Source organism: Petaurus breviceps, unplaced genomic scaffold, assembly GCF_028583685.1.
Source record: "Petaurus breviceps papuanus isolate PSGF00001 unplaced genomic scaffold, PetGlider_PUasm1.0 419, whole genome shotgun sequence".
Taxonomy (NCBI): domain Eukaryota; kingdom Metazoa; phylum Chordata; class Mammalia; order Diprotodontia; family Petauridae; genus Petaurus; species Petaurus breviceps.
The window spans coordinates 908,767-926,996 of NW_027186324.1; the positions used below are offsets into that span (position 1 = coordinate 908,767).

The window sequence follows — 18,230 nt, forward strand, 5'->3', positions numbered from 1 at the left end:
AAAAATGGGGCAGCTAGATGGTGCAGTGGATAGAGTACCAGCCTTGGAGTCAGGAGGATCTGAGTTCAAATCTAACCTCAGACAATTAAATTTACTACCTGTGTGACCCTGGGCAAGTCACTTAACCCTGATTAACTCTGAAAAGAAATAATGGGGAGAATTGAGGAATCAAAGTTTACTTTGATGGTAAAGAACATTTTCAGGAGTGTTAGGACAGTAAGAGATATCAGAGAAGTGACTTTTTTTTTATCAGAGAGCAATTTTAGCCTTTAGGATTTGCAGATAAAAACATTTCCAGAGAAAGTGAGATCTGAATGTAATTACCCTTGTATGTTGTCAAGGCAGCATGGAAATAAAAGTTAAAGGAGTTGATTAGGTTGAGTAACTTGGAGCCCTAGGTTTTGTTAGAGTCATTGATTTGTGAAATCATAGAACCTCAGAGTTGGAAAGAATTTCAGAAATCCTGTAGATCTAACTGCCTAAATGGGAATCCTTACAACATACTTGGCAAATCTCATTTATTCACTCTCTGAACATTTCTAGTGATTAAGAACTTCTCAAGGCATCTGGTACCACTCCAGAATAGCTCTAATTATTAAAATCATTAACAATGATAATAGTATAGAGTATGGGTCAAATGCTAAAATACTTAAAAGTAAATAATGTCATGGAGATTTAAAAAATGGCAGTGGAGCTAAGATGGTGAAGTAACAGGAAGAAATAGATTGAGATTCTTTTTTTTTTGAGGGGGGAAGGCTGGACAATTGGGGTTAAGTGACTTGCCCAAGGTCACATGGCTAGTAAATGTTAAGGGCCTGAGGTCAGATTTGAACTCAGGTCCTCCTGACTCCGGGGCCTATTCACTGTGCCACTTAGCCACCCCTACACTGAGATTCTTGACAAAACTGCTCTAAAAAGATGTAGAAAATGCACCAGATGAGACCCTCATCGGGAAATCCAAGAAGAAAAAACCATCCTACTGAGTCATTTTTTTTCTAGCCCTGGTTGGCTCAGGGAGTTAGGCAGTGGTCAGGAAACAATGGGGATGAATATGCCCCAGCAGTGCACAGAAGGCAGCATTACAGTATCCTAACTTTACCAAGAGCACAAAAAATTCCAGTCGCACACTGTGACAGAACCTAAAGTGTGTGTGGGAAAAGATGTCAACTGACAATTTTCTCGCCTGCTACCTTGCTCTAAGCAACAGATGCAGAGCAGACTAAAGAAGACCCCAGTGCCCAGGAGTGGGGAGCTATCTCAGGTCCTTGTCTATGTACCAACAAGAATGAACTTCAGAAACAAGCATGAGAAATGTGGATCTCACGCCAGGAGTGGAGTGAAATCTCCATTTCACCTTCTAGCAAAAGCTAAAATCTACAGAGGCATTATCCGTATAGTAAGCCCAGACCACAGGAGTCTGCAGCTATGTCTCTCCAATCTAGCAGAACTTCCCTGCTGGCTGATATTGACTGATTTGTGCATCAGTTTGCTATAGCTCAGACTCAAATCCAGGTGAGGAACTTGCAGAGCTTAGATGGGGTGAGGGACATAGGAAGTGGGGAGGGGACTTTATGTTGGATCAGGTCAGTTGAGGAGTATTGAAAACTTGTAGGTGTCCAGTCCGAGTTGTACCTGAGAGACTAGAATAACATAACACTCAATATTCTTCAAAAAGCAGAATGAGACCAGTCTAGACTTTACCTCAAGTAGTGCAGAGTTCAATCCTAAGCTTAAGTCTTAAGTCAGAAAGTAGACTGGAAGAATCATCAAATTAAAAAAAAAATGCTATCATAAAATACTATTGTGCTGAAAGGGTATTAAAGACAAACTCAGAAGATAATGATTCTAAAATATTTACAAACAAAAAAGGGAAAACAGCGTTGATACAAATTCAACTGAATTCCTGGAAGACATGAAGCAAGAGGTATTTGTTTAAGGCTTATTAAAAAAAAATGCAATGTGAATTCTAGAGAAAAAAATTTTTTAAAAGAAATGTAATATAGAAGAAAGAATTGAAAAGGGAATAAACAGTTTATCACAAGACATACAAAACCTTGCTCAAGCAACAAATCATTGAAAATGAGAATCTGGGGGGTGGCTAGGTGGTACAATGAATAGAGCACTGGCCCTGGAGTCAGGAGGACCTGAATTCAAATCTGGCCTCAGACACTTAACACAAAAACTAGCCGTGTAACCTTGGTCAAGTCACAACCCCAATTGCCCTCCAAAAAGCAAGAGAGAGAGAGAGAGACAGAGAGAGAGAGAGAGACAGAGAGAGAGAGAGAGACAGAGAGAGAGAGACAGAGAGAGACAGAGAGAGAGAGAATCCAATGATTTCATGAGACAAAAAAAAATTGAAACAAAATACAGACTCGAAAAAATGGAAAAAAATGTGAGGAAAAAACATAGCAAAAACAATTGACCTGAAACACATCAAGGAGGAAAAAAAAGTTAAGAATTTATTGGACTACTTGAAAACCATCACAGAAAAGAAAAATAAAAGAAAAATTTAGCAACAAGAAGGAAATACTTCAAGTACCAAAGATTCATATTGGACCCTCCCCACACATATTCATACACATATATTCATATGTACACATAAACATATTCATTATACACCCATATATAAAATGCAGATTTTGTTTTGCTTAATTCAACATGTTTGTGATAGAGGTTCTATTTTTTTTCCATTCTAAATTTGGGGAATGCATTGAAGGGAGAGAAGGTAGATATTTGCTGATTAAAAAATGAAGATTTTTTAATGATAACCAAGCACTATGACAGTATGATATGATTACATGACATGAAATTCAAAATAGAGATTAGGGGTTGACATTGGTAGAGCAACGGTCTCTTTAAAAGTGACTTTAGGGAACACAGAATATACAATTTTCCCTTTTGAATCAATGTAAAAAGAAAGAGTGGACAACTTCAGAAAATGTGAAGTTATATCTTCCATCCTATATAACCCACATGCTATATGTGCTATCCATCAACCTAGTTCAGTATTGATTCAGACCTTCTGGGATAACAAGTTCATTTAAAAAACAAACAAACCTCTAATTCCTTATTTTATCTGATAGCCTTTCAAGTACCAGAAGACAGTTATAATTTTTTTGGTCAGTCCTTTCAGTCATATTTGACTCTTCATGTCCCCATTTAGGGTTTTCTTGGAAAAATATACTAGAATGGTTTGCCATTTCTTTTTCCAGCTCATTTCACAGATGAGGAAACCGAGGCAAGCAAGGTTAAGTGACTGGACTAAACTAGTAAGTTTCTGAAAAGTCTTCCTGACTCTAGGCCCAGTACTTTATCCACTGTTCCACCTAACTGCTCTGACAGCCATCATATTTACTCTAAATCCCTTTTCCATATTAAACATTCCTCCTTTTTTCAACTAATCCTTTAATGGCATGATCATGAGACTCTTTGCTATCTTTGTCATCCTCATTCAAATGCTTTCTAACTCACCAATGACCTTCTTAGACCATTTTGCTCACAACTAAACATAAAACTTCATATATGGTCCAATTAGGGAAGAAGACAGTGAAAGTCCCACCTTTTTTGCTATGGATGGTATATCTTCTCTAAAGCAGTCTAGGATTTAAGGTTGCTACATGGTGCACTGGATGGAGTGACAGGCCTCTGGAGTCAAAAAGACTCAATTTCCTGAGTTCAAATCTGGCTTCAAACACTTACTAGTTTTGTGACCCTTAGCAAGCCACTTAACTCAGTTTGCCTCAGTTTCCTCATCTGTAAAATGAATGGAAGAAGGAAATGGCAAACCTCTCCAATATCTTTGTTAAGAAAACCTCAAATGGGGTGACAAAGAGTCTGGAATTACTGAACAATTGTCATTCATACATTCATTCTTTTCTTTGTCCTTTTATTTCATTGAGCTTCTGGGCTTATTTGTGACTGAATACAAATTTGTCTCAGTATAGTCAGCTGGGCACAGACCAGATCAGATCAGGTTTATTTACTTGTCTGCCCAGGCTACTCAGAGCATTAATCAAATTAGCAGTACCATTCTTTTTAAAAATAGAATGTCAATTAACTGCATAACTGTTCTATCTATCTATCTGAAAGTTCCTTAGTTGAGATATTTCTTACTTTTATACTTATATCCCCACACATAGTGCCTGGTATGTAGTAAATGAATAAATTAGTTTAAAATTTTATTCATTGATTTCATTTTTCCCCTGCTGTATCTTGTTTACTCACATTGAATTTTCCAGTGACTTATAAAAAAATGTAGTTGAAGACATCAACTAACTGGAAAAGGTTTTGTGTCATGATAACCTCATTATCCCAAAGAAAGATCCCAGAAAAAGAAGAGGAAGTGACTGATGAAATTTTTGGATCATCTAAAGACAACAGGTATGAAGTTAACAGTTGACCAGGGCCAGTTTTACAGAGTCTTTGTTAAGGATTTGTTTCATATAGAATCACAACTGTGTTTCACATAGAATCACTAACCCAGAGAAGACAGAAACACTTCTAAATTGGTCACGTCCAAAAAAGCTCCAAGATTTAAGGACTTTCCTAGGATTTGGCAGATATTATTGAAAATCTGTCAAGAACTTGCTTCTTTTGCCAAAGTACTGAGTGACTTTATTCTTATTTGCATTATTGAAGCAGAGAGGCATACATAACCAGAAGCAGAGGAGCAAGAAAGGCTTAATTGTTTTAAAATATAAGAAACCACTTGGAGATCCACTCTGATACATTTCTCTCAGGGGTGTTCTGGTAAATGTAACTCTTCCAAAAACCATGGCACACTGCATTATTAACACTTTCTGCTTCACTTTCAACAAAATCATTGAAAACAAAAGACCAAGCCCAGATTTGTAGCTTATCAAATTCCAAGGTAAAAATGACCACTCTGGGGGCGCCCAGGTAGCACAGCGAGTAAGAGCCCCAGCTCCAGTGTTGGGACGACCTGGAGATCGAATCCCGGGCTCAGACACTTAGCACCCACCCAGAAACACCTGGCAATGTAAGCTTGAGCAAGCTACTTAACCCCAATTGCTTAGGGGCAGCCAGGTGGCTCAGTGAGTAAGAGCACAGGCTCCAGTGTTGGGATGACCTGGATCAAATCCAGGCTCAGATACTTAGCACCACACCCAGAAATAACTGGCCATGTAATCTTGAGCAAGTTAGTTAACCCCGATTGCTTAAAAAAGAAACGACCACTCTGAAAATTTAATAATGTATCTCCCTGCTGCAAACGTAAGAACCCATTTGTAGAATCTTTTATGATCAAATTGACCTATTGCTGTTCCCCGCATGCCAAATTCATTTCCCATTTCTGCGATTTTTTTTTTTAACAAGCTGTGTCTCATTCCTGGGATGCATTCCATCACATTCACATCTTAAAATCCCTTAGCTACTTTCAGATCTAAGCTCAAATATCACTTCACACATGAGGCATTTCTTGTATGCCTCCACCAGTCATACAGAATTTCTTTTCTATATGCAGAATCATAGAATTTGATAAAGGAAAGGGATGCATGCATGAAAAATATTCCTTATGAAAATATTATAGGCTATGACTGAATACATCTGTCTAGTATATCAGGTTCATTAAAATAACTAAAGAAAATATGAAAATCAACAAAAGGAAATTTACTTGGCCATAGCCAGGGAAAGATATTCTGTTAAGAATAATTTTTAAAAAGTATATTTTGTGAAGATATTGAGTGGATTGATATGTTTGCTGCCAATCTTTCTCTGTATTCTCCATGTTGGTCTGCTGGTCAAAGATCTAAATGGGTTTTTGTACTTAAGCCAACAGGAAGTGATCAAAACCCCACTCCATTAGCTTTGTCAGCCAATTAAGTCTAAAGAATGGTTTATATCTCTATCTCTATCTCTATCTATCTATCTATCTATCTATCTATCTACCTATCTATCTATATTAAGGGAAAAACGCAAAGTTTTTTTTGCTTTTTTGGAGAGCAATTGGGCTTAAGCTACTTGCCCAAAGTCACACAGCTAGTTTTTGTGTTAAGTGTCTGAGGCTGGATTTCACAAATTTTTAAAATTAATCAGTTTTTCATTTTCAACATTCACTTTTGTATGTTTTGGAGTTCTCAATTTTCTCCCCTCTCTTCCTTCCCCACCCCCAGGCAGCATTCAATATGATATAGACAATATATGTAAAATATTAAACATAGTCCCACATTAGTCATGTTGTGAAGGAATAATCAGAACAAAAGGGAAAAGCTAAAACAAAAAAAGACAAAAAAAGAGAAAATAGTATACTTTGATCTTCATCCATACTTCATAGTTCTTTCTCTGAATGGGTACAGCATTATCCATCATGAGTCTTTTGGAATTGTATTAGATCATTGTATTGCTGAGAAGAGCTAAGTCTATCAAAGTTAGTCATTGCACAATGTTACTATTGCTGTGTACAATGTTCTCCTGGTTTTGCTCACTTCGCTCAGCATCAGTTCATGTAAGTCTTTCAGGTTTTTTGAAATCCACCAGCTCAATATTTTAATAGAATAATTGTATTCCACTACAGTCTTATACCATAACTTGTTCAGTCATTCTCCAAACAATGGACATCTCCTCAATGTGTAATTCTTTGCCACCACAAAGAGAGCTACTATAAATATTTTTTATGTGTGTGGATCCTTTTTCCTTTTTAATGATGTCTTTGGGATACAGATATAGAAGTGGTATTGCTGGATCAAAGGGAATGCCCAGTTTGGCTGCCCTTTGGGCATAGTTCCAAATTGCTCTCGAGAATGCTTGGATCGATTCACAATTTTACCAACAATGCATTAGTGTTAAAATTTTCCCACATCTAATCCAATATTTATAATTTCCTTTTCTGCTATATTAGTCAATCTGATAGATGTGAGGTGGTATTTTGGAGTTGTTTTAATTGACATTTCTCTAATCAATAATCCTTTAGAGAATTTTTTCATGTTACTATAGATACTTTGAATTTCTTCATCTGAAAACTGCATGTTCATATCCTTTGACCATTTATCAATTGGGGAATGACTTGTATTCCTATTAATTTGGCTCAATTATATATTGGAGAAGTGAGGCCTTTATAAGAACCACTGCCTATATAAATTATTTCCCAGCTTCCTGCTTTCCTTATAATCTTGGTTGCATTGGTTTTGTTTGTGCAATTTTAAAAAATTTAATGTAATCAAAATGATTATTTTGCATTTCATAATATTCCCTATTTCTTGTTTGGTCACAAATTCTTCCCTTCTCCATAGATTTGACAACAAAGCTATTACTTGATTTCTTAATTTGCTTATGTTATTAACCTTTATTTCTAAATTATGTATACATTTTAACCTTATCTTGGTATAGGGGGTGAAATGTTGGTCTATGCCTATTTTCGATCACACTATTTTTCTATCTTCCCAGCAGTTTTTGTCAGTGAGTTCTTATCCTAGAAGCTAGAGCCTTTGGGTTTATCAAACAGTAGATCACTATAGTCATTTGCTACAGTGTTTTGTATACCTAACTTATTCCAGTGATACACCACTTTATTTCTTAGCCAGTACCAAGTAGTTTTGATTCTTGCTTCTTTATAAGAGAGTTTTTGATGTGATACAACTAGGTCACTTTCCTTTGCATTTCTTTTCATTCATTCCCTTGATATTCTTGATCTTTTGCCCTTCCAGATGAATTTTTTTATAGTTTTTTTCTAACTCTATCAAATAATTTTTGGTATTGGTATGGCACTTAATGAGTAATTTAAATAGAATTGTCATTTTTATTATATTGGCTCAGGCTACCCATGAGCAACTGATATTTTTCCAATTATTTAGATCTGATTTTATTTGTTTGAAAGTTGTTTTGTAAGCATGTGCATATAGTTCCTGGGTTTGCCTTGGCAGATAGACTCCTACATATTTTATATTGTCTAGTTACTTTAAAAAGAATTTCTCTTTCTACCTCTTGCTGATCAGCTTTGTTAGTGATATATAGAAATGTCAATTATTTATATAAGATTATTTTAAATCTGGCAACTTTGCTAAAGTCATTATTTCAAGGAGTTTTTTAGTTGATTCTCTAAGTATACTATCATATAACTTACAAAGAGTGATAATTTTGTTTTCCTCATTGCTGGTTCTAATTTCTTCAATTTATATTTCTTCTCTTATTGCTAATACTAATATTTCTAGTGCAATATTGAATAATAGTGGTGATAATGGGTAACCTTGTTTTCACCTCTAATTGTATTGGAAAGGTTTTTAGCTTATTTCCATTACACATAATGCTTGCTGAGGGTTTTAGATAGATACTGCTTATCATTTTATGGAAAATTCCATTTATTCCTATGGTCTCCAGTGTTTTAAATAGACATGGGTGCTTCATTTTGTCAAAAGTTTTTCTGCATCTATTGAGATAATCATATGCTTTATGTTAGGTTTTGTTGATATTGTAAATTATGCTGATATTTTCCTAATATTGAAACAATCCTGCATTCCTGGTATAAATCCTACCTGATCAAAGTATATTATTCTCATTATAAGTTGCTGTATTCACCTTACTAATATTTTATTAAAAAAATTTTTCATTTATATTCATTTGGGAAATTGGTCTATAATTTTCTTTCTCTGTTTTGGTTCTTTCTGGTTTAGGTATCAGTACTATATTTGTGCCACAAAAGAAATTTATCAGGATTTCTTCTTTGCCTACTTTTCCAAATAGTTTAAATAGTATTGAAGTTAATTGTTCATTAAAGTTTGGTAGAATTAACTTGTAAATGCATCTGGATCTGGAGTCCATTGATGGCTTCTTCAATTTCTTTTCTTAAAAAATAGGTATATTTAAGTACTTTATTTCCTCTTCTGTTAATCTTGGTGATTTATATTTTTATGTTTTCATCCATTTCACTTAGATTGTAACATTTATTGCCCTACAATTGGGCAAAATAACTTCTAAACTTTGTTTTAATTTTCACTTCATTGATGGTGAATTCATCCTTTTCATTTTGTTACCAGTAATTTGGATTTCCATTTTCTTTTTTATAATTATATAAAGAAAAGTTTAATTTATTTTATCATCCCCATCACAAGTAGTGCTTCACTTTATTTTTTAGTTTGGAAGTTTTCTTATTTTCAATTTTATTAATATCTCCTTTGATTTTCAGAATGACTAATTTGTTATTTAATTAGGGATTTTTAATTTGTTCTTTTTGTAGCCTTTTTAGTAGCATGCCCAATTCATTGATCTACTCCTTATCTATTTTATTCATGTAAGCATTTAGAAATAGAAATTTCTCTCAAAGAACTATTTTGACTGTATCTCATACGTTTTGATATGCCTTCTCATTTTTGCCACTCTCTTTGAGGAAATTATCAATTATTTCTATGATTTCTTTTTTGACACATTCATTCTTTAGATTTAGATTATTTAGTTTCTTATTAATTTTTAACCGATTTTTGCATGGCACTTTATTACACATAAATTTTATTGTTTCATAATCTGACAGGGATGCATTTAATAGTTCTGCCTTTCTGCATTTGATTGTATTTTTTAATGCTCTAATACATGGTCATTTTTTGAGTAGGTGCCAGTTACCACTGAGAATAATGCATGTTCCTTTCTATTATTATTTAATTTTCTCCAGAGGTTTATCATAACTAACTTTTCTAAAATTCTATTTACACCTTTTCTTGTTTATTTTGTGGTTAGATGTATCTAGTATTGAGACAGGGAGATTGAGATCACCTACTAGCATAGTTTTGCAGTCTATTTCTTTCTGTCACCCACTTTCCTTCTACTCTAAAAATCTGGATGCTATACCACTTGTATATATATTTAGTTTTTATTTTACTTCATTGTCTGTGGTATCTTTTAGCAAGATGTAGTTTCCTTCTTTATCTCTTTTAATTAGATCTATTTTTGCTTTTGCTTTGCCTGAGATCAGGAATGCTACCCCTATTTTTTTTTACTTAAGCTGATACATAATATATTCCTCTCTAACCTTTTACTTTTACTTTGTGTATCTCTCTGCTTCAATGGTGTTTCTTGTAAACAACATATTGTAGGATTCTAGTGTTTAGTCCACTCTGCTATCCACTTCCATTTTATGGGAGAATTGATCCCATTCACATTCACTGTAATATTTATTGTGCATTTCCCTCAATTTCATTTTTCCCACTGTTTATACTTTTTTTCCTTCTTTCACCCTGTCCCTGCTCACAAATATTTTACTTTTGACCACTGCCTCTCTCCATCTTCTTTCCCTTCTATTAGTCCCCCTCCCTTTTCTTTCCCCTTTCCCTTCCTTCTTTCCTGTAGGGTAAGATAAATTTCTATATCCAAGTGAGAGTGTATGTTATTTGCTCTGTGAGCCAAATCTGATGAGAACAAGGTTCAAACAATACTCATTCCTTCCTTTCTTCCATCTACTATAGTAGGTCATTTGCACCTCTTTGTATGATATAATTTGCCCTATTATGCTTCTCTCTTTCCTCTTCTCCCAACAAAATCCTTTTTTCACCCCTCAGTTTATTTTAAAATATCAAAACATCAAAGTCATCTTATTCACACACTCTCTGACTATGTATACTCTTCCTTACTCCCCTAATAGGATGTAAAACCAAGCATGGGCAGCTTTAGAGGGGGCTGCTGTGAACAGCTTTAAGGTTCTGATTATATGGTATAGTGAACTCTTTATTTATTCAGCAGTAAATTAAATCAAAATATTGACAGAAAACAAAGTACAGCATTCACAATGTTACAACATAACAACTTATCACTAAAGTGGCCACATAGTTTTCACTAAAGTGGCCACATAGTTTTAAACAAAAGATAACATTCAGTAAGTCCTTAATGCAATCATCCTTAAGGAGCAATCCTCCTTAAGGGACACAAAGTACAAAGGTAAAAGCTCTTCACCCCTAGGTCACATTGTCTTAATCTCTCAGTCAAAATTTTTCTTTCTTCTTGATTGGAGATTAGTTTCCAATCATGCTTAACTCAATCATCCTTAAGAAGTACAAGGTACAGAGTACAAAGTCCACCAAACCCTAAACCATAGTAAATTATTATTTTCTCAGTCAGCACTAAGTACTCAAGGAGAGGCCTTTTCATATTGACTCAAGGCTGTCTCTCAGATTCTATGCTTCCTCTTCCATGGTCCCACTTTTTGCCTGAATCTACCCAACTGTCACAGTTTCTTGATCTAAAATTTTAGAGTATTTAATGGAATTTCAAATCTTATGACACCTGATTTTCCTGGAAGTGGAGATACTTAGAGACAGCTAGAATTTTCCTATCTTAGGACTCTCCTGGTGATAACTATACTGTATTATTTTGGAAAGTTTCAAGAAAAACGAAAAATAAGTCAACAAGTTTCAAAGTAACGAAGAAGCATAAATACAAAGCCTGGTGGATTTCATAATATAAAGGAAGTGATTATAGTAGTAGAACTTTCTTTTAAGGAAGTCTCTCTCTGAAAAATTAAAATTGCTTCATAGGGAGCATCTAATTTATTCTTGCAATATGCTACATATAAGAGGATTTCCAGTTTATATTCTCCCAGTGCACCCTTCTTCATGAAATATTTCTTTTCAAATTAAGATGAAAGCTGCCTGTAGAGGAGGCCTGTACTAGGACAATGTGGGTCATTTTTTTCTCTCTCTCACCTTTTCACTTATGAATTCTGCTCCTGTACAGAACTGAGCTAGTGTTTATAAAAAATAATCACTGATTAGTTTTGATACTGTCATATAATGTCAGTGAGATAGTCTCTCATTTGTTTTCTAGCCAATGACCTGCTTTATTTGGTAAGGTTTTAAGAGTATTTAAAGGAATTTTGAAGTGCTGCTAACTCTTTAAAATGTATCCTTTTGGGAGAGTTGGAGTACTGTTTCCTTATGGCAATGTTTAACACATTGTAAATTATAAAGGACTGAGCACCATTTATGTAAGGAGTGACTATATTAGTCCCTTTAACATCTCCTTCATTTGCATAAAGTTAATATTGTTTTTTAGAATTAGAGTTTTAAACTGGCTGGAAAAAATAATCAAGAAAAAAGAGCTGACAACTGAATTCAACAAACATTTATTAAATAGTATTATATTCCAGGCAATATGCTGGGATGTCTTTGCCCTCAAAGAGCTTACATGTCGCTGGAGGATGAAATATTTATGCAGAGAAGTACAAGGTAAACATGTGGCAAATAAAAAGCAATTGCAGTAAATGGGAAGAATATTAACTACTGGGGGTATCAAAAAAGACCTCTTCTATGAAAATTGTTTTGAGCTGAGTCTTTAAACTAGTTAACCAGCTTCTACAAAATGGAGGAGATAAGTTGTGCCCTAGATAGAATATTGGACTTGGAGTCACAAAGACCTGAGCTCAAATCCTGTGTCACACTTACTACATGTGTGACCTTGGACAAGCTATTTAACTTCCCTCACCCGATTATCTCTATAGTTTCTTCTTTAACAGTCCTTTTCAACGTGTAGTCTGTGGGCCACTGATTACCCACTGAAGGATTTCAGATGACCCATGAAAAATGTAGTGGATGCCCTGCTTAACCTACTTTCCATTAGTCACTATTGTGCCCATCATGTAATATGGTAAGTGGGTTGCTACTGTGCACTCTCTCCTGTTTGTTATGTGACCCATGGCAACCAACCATCATCAGTCTGTCTCTAGTGATTAGACTATCTGCACTGTGAAGAAGTTTAGCCTATTTCAATTTTGGCCCCCTTCTATTGCTATGTTGTATAGGTCTGCTCTACAAAATGCATATGATAATAGCACCTCTCTCACAAGGTTATTTAGAGGATCTAATGAGATGTAATGGTAATGGGATTTGAAGGTCTTCCATGCCCCTTGTATTTGCAAGCTAACAGGTACTTAGCACTTAGTTTCAAGTTCATAATTGTGTCAAGTATTAAGACCCAGAACTTGTGAATCCCACAGTGGGATGAACTTGCTGACATAACAAGAAGGAGTGGGGCAGCGAGGAGCTAATACCATATATAAGGAAAGGCTCAGGCTGTAGAGGGAAGACATTTTGAGAACAGAACTTGTGGTGGCACAACTTCTTCTGAGAGCCAGCCAGAACTTCTCTTGAGAACTGCCTAGAACAAGAACTGCTCGGAGCCATAACTGCTGGGAGTGAGCAGAATGGAGGCTGAGCAGCTACCATGAGTGAGTAGAGGAGGATTCTTGCTTGAAGGAGCTTGTTTTGTTTTGAAGGCTTAGGAATTTATTACATTAACTATGTGTACCAACTACATGGTTACTGTAATGATTTGACTTTCTGGTTTTGCAACTTGGCTTTCTGGTATTTAAATAAATGCTTTGGTGCTATCTTCCATGTGGAGAGCCTGTTACATTTTGTAATTCACAACTACACCATCATATTTATAGTCACCATGGGCATTGTGAATATTGTATTGTTGTTACATAAGATAACATATGTAATGAACTTTGCAAACCTTAAAACACTACATAATTGTTAGCTGTTATTATTAGGAAGGAGAGCATGCCTCAAATGGGGCATAACCTTCAGAAAAACCCAGGGACAAGATATAGATGTGATATATGTTGTTGTTATTATTTATTTGTTGTTGTTGAGGAATAGAAAATAGGCCAGTTTAGTTATAATGATGAAGATATCGTGGCAGCTAGGTGGTGGACTTGGAGCAGAGGTGGGGGAATCTGTGGCCTTGAGGCCACATGTGGGTATGGTCTTTTGATTGAATCCAAGTCTTACAGAACAAATCCTTTTATTAAGGGGATTTCTTCTATGTAGTTTGTATTCAGTCAAATGGTTGTAATTGAGTACCTAGAGGGCCATATGTGGCCTCCAGGCCATCGGTTCCCCACCCCTGGCCTAGAGTCACAAACGCTTGAATCTAAATCCAACCTCAGACACTTGCTAGCTGTTTGATGCTGGGTGAGTCATTTAATTCTGTTTGCCTGAGTTTCATATCTGTGAAATAAGCCTAAGATGAAAAGCAAACCACTCCAGTATCTTTGCCAAGAAAACTCCAAATGTGATCACAAAGAGTTGGACATGATTGAACAATAACAAAGAAAAAAATTGCCAAGGCTTGAGAGGGGGAGGCATGAACAAAATAGGTATAATAACTGGAAAGATAGTCTGGAGATAGATTGTAAAGAACTTTAAATGTCAAATAGAGAAAATTGTATTTTATATTAGATATTGAAGTTTCTTGTTCAAGGAAATGATGTGGTTACACCAATATTTTCTTTAGGAATATGATGAGAAGATAAGTGAATGATGGATTGGGGGATGAAGAGCCTGGAGGCAAAGAAACTATTAAGAGGATTTTGCAAAATCTGGAAAGAGGTAATTAGGATCTCTACTAGAATGATAACTATGTGAGTGTAAAGAAGGAGAGAGATGAAAGAGATGTTAGGAAAGTAGAATCAACAAGACTTGACACCTGAATGGATATGAGGATTAAAGAAAGTAAAGGCAATAAAGGATGGCTCTAAGTTTTCATAACTGGGAGATTGGAATGCTTATTCAATAGAAACAAGGAAGTGAAGGACGAATTAGTTTCAAGGAAGAATGAGTTTCATTTTGGGACATACAAGTATTTTCTATATGGCAGCTGGTAATGTGAGAATGTTACTCAGGATAGAGATGAGGACTAAATAAAAGGATTTGGGGGATATTTCCATAGGTGTAACAATTGAACTTATGGGAACTGATACCATAATGGTGACAGGTATTTTAAAAAATGATTTGAAGAGGGTCTAGGAGAGAGTACCAGAGCACTCTCACCCATAAGAAGCAGGATATGGAAAAGGTCCCAGAAAGAAGACCAAGAAGGACTTGTCATACAGACAGGAGGAGAACTAGCAGAAAGCAGTGTCACAGATACCCAGAGAGGAATGAGAATATAAGAATAGATTGCTTTCACTGTTACAAAATAAAAGGATGCTTAGAATGGTGAGAAATGAGAAAAGGTCACTGGATTTAGCAATTAATACATAGAGAGGTCAGAGGAAGACACCATGCTGTCATTTTTTGATGGAGAAATCTTGGAAAAAGTTCAGTAGATTTTAGCATTCAATATATAGAAACTGAGCTAGTAAAATGGGGAGCCAGAGTAAGTAGGACCATGCACACCACAAATTATTCCTAATCTTTGAAGGAACAATTTCAGTCAAATTATGGGTTAAACATCATATCACAATGTATTAAGAAGTAAGTGAAGTAGAGAAGGTAGAAGCAATGAGCATAGACCCTACTCAATAAATCCCAGGAACTTCCTAAGTACCTCTCGGATTAAATATAATATCCTTTGTTTGGTTTTTAAAGCTTTTCATGATTTAGTTTCTCCTAATCCTCCCAGTCTCATATTTTATACCCCTCCATGTACGTCATGATCCAGTAATATTGTCCTCCTTCCTCTTTGAAAAATATACTCCATCAGAATGCAAAAAATGACACAATGAAGCTAACTTCCTGCTGAGGACAGCTGGCAGGCCAGGAGGAATTGGCCAGCACAGCGCTCTGGGAGCCATGCCCAGCCCATGCCCGAGGTTTTAGCCCCAGGGCAGGCCTAACCAACCACCAGCGGGAGGGACTCCAGATTACCAGCAGCTGTGGCAGTTTCCAGAATTATCAACACATAGATGCGAAGCACAAAGTGAGAGGTAAGTGCAGTGCAGACTTTGGGATCAAGTACTTAGGACTGCATAGGCCTCTTCCCCCTGGGTGAGAAGCCCCTGAGGAGCACAACCATGCAGCCCCTCTTCCACAAATGGCAGCTTCACCTCCTATCCTACAGACTGTAGGGGAACCAAGCTAACAGTCTGAGGGGTAATCGCTCTTGCTTTAACCTGCTTGGATATGGATTGTGGTTTAGAGTGGAGATCTTGGGGCATGTAACCAGCTTGCTAGAGCATGTGGAGGCTTCAAAGAGGGCGCCCAACTAATACTTTCAAAGAAAACCCCAGCATTTGGTACGAAGCTCCCCTGTCTGGTAGTAGAGTCCTACTGTGGCAAAAAAAAAAGCCCAAAAGTCAAGTAATTAAGTGGCAAAATGAGCAGACAAAGGAAGTAAACCAAGCAAAGCAATTCAACATTAGACTCCTATTTTGGGTACAAAAAGGATCAAAGCATGGAACAGGAGGAAGACAGTGAAGTCAGAATTCCTGCACCAAAAGCTTCAAAGGAAAATATGAGCTGGTTACACGCCATAGAGGTCCTTAAGAAGCGAATAAGAGAAGTGGAAGAAAAATTGAGAAGAGAAATGAGAACAATGCAGGAAAAATATGAAATGAGAGTGAACAATTTGACTGAGAAAAATAACACCTTAAAAAATAGACTAGCTCAAATGGCAAAAGAGGTTCAAAAAGGCAATGAGGAGAAGAGTGCCTCAAAAAGCCAAATTTGCCAGATGGAAAAAGAATCTCAAAGGCTCACTGAAGAGAATCATTCCTTCAGACTTGGATTCGAGCAAATGGAAGCTAGTGACTTCAGGAGAAATCAAGATGCTGATAAGCATATCCAAACAAGAAGGCAAGATGAGATTTCTCATTGGAAAAACCACTGACCTGGAAAATAGATCCAGGAGAGATAATTTAAAAATTATTGGACCACTTGAAAGCCATGATCAAAGAAAAAACCTAGAAATCGTCCTCCAAGAAATTCTCAAGGAAAACTGCCCTGATGTTTTAGAAACAGAGGGCAAAATTGAGGTTGAAAGAATCTACCGATCACCTCCTGAAAAAAAGATCCCAAAAAGAAAACTCCTAGGTATATTATAGCCAGGTTCTGAAATTCCCAGATCAAGGAGAGAATATTACAAGCAGCCAGGAAGAAACAATTTGAAAATTGTGGAAACACAATCAGGATAACACAGGATCTGGCAGCTTCTACACTGAGATACCGAAGGGCTTGGAATATGATATTCCAGAGGGCAAAGGAGCTGAGATTAAAACCAAGAATCACTTATCCAGCAAAACTGAGTATCATGTTTCAGGGGAAAATAAGGTCATTCCATGGAATAGAGGACTTTCAAGCATTCTTGATAAAAAAGACAGAGTTGAATAGAAAATTTGACATTCAGATACAAGAAGCAAGAGAAGCATCAGAAGGTAAACAGGGAAAAGAAATCATAAGGAACTTATCAAAGTAGAACTATTTACATTCCTACATGGAAAATGATAATTGTAACTGATGAAACTTTCTCAATATGAAAATAGTCGAAGGGAATAGAAATAGAAATAGAAATATATATATATATATGTATGTAATGGAGGGTATATGGGCATAATAATACATATGTGAATGTGTGTATATATATTTACATGTATGCATAGATAGAGGGCACAAGACCAATTTAATAGGAAGGATGATCCTTAAAAGGTGAAATTAAGAGATGAAGAGAAGAATATAATGAGAAGAGATGGGGAGAGAGAGAATGGGATAAACTATCTTGTATAGAAGAGGCAAGGGAAAATGGTTACAATGGAGGGGAAGAAGAGGAAGGCAAAAAAGGCAAAACTTTATTCTCATTGAATTTGGCTCAGGGATAAATGACATACACACTAAATATGGTATCTCACCCTATAAGAGAGTAAGGGGGAAGGGGATGAGAGGGGGAATGATAGAAGGGAGGGCAGGCTGGGGACAGGGAAGTTGGAAGCACCCACTTTTTAAAAGGGATGGGATCAAAGTAGAGAATAGAACAAGTGGGAGGTGGGACAGGAGGGAGGGAAATATAGTCAGTCTTTTACAATATATCTGCTATGCTTTGCATAGCTACACATGTACAACCTATACTGAATTGCTTATCTTCCCAGTAAGGGTGGATGACAAGGGAGGAAGGGAATGAATCTGGAAGTCAAAGTTTTAAAATCAAATGTTTAAAAATATATAAATATAATTATTAACACTATTTTACATGTAATTGGGAAATATGATATACAGGCATTGGGGCATAGAGATCCACCATGCCCTACTGGAAAAGTCTAAGGGGGTATGGGAGAAGATGTGGGAGAGAGAAGATTGGAGGAGGGGATATCTTGTGGGACTGCTGTTTTGGGGTGGTCGGTAGGGGAAAAATGGGGAAAGAATTGTAACTCAAAATCTGGCAGAAATGAGTGGTGTAAAACAGAAGTTAATAAAGCATTTGAAAAAACAAAGAAAAATATACTCCATTCCCAGATATTTTAATGAAACCTAGCATTTAGTAGGAATTCCTTTAAGTCTCAAACAAAATTCTACAATCTG

General features: G+C 36.1%; 1 long non-coding RNA gene across 1 annotated transcript in view; it reads left to right on the plus strand.

Moving 5' to 3' along the window:
* The window catches only part of LOC138171115 (uncharacterized), an 85,864-nt gene that overhangs the window by 24,758 nt on the left and 42,876 nt on the right, over positions 1 to 18,230 (plus strand). Inside the window, exons 2-3 of the long non-coding RNA XR_011170803.1 lie at positions 14,233 to 14,327; positions 15,424 to 15,646. This is a non-coding gene — a long non-coding RNA (uncharacterized lncRNA). The remainder of the gene's footprint in view (positions 1 to 14,232; positions 14,328 to 15,423; positions 15,647 to 18,230) is intronic.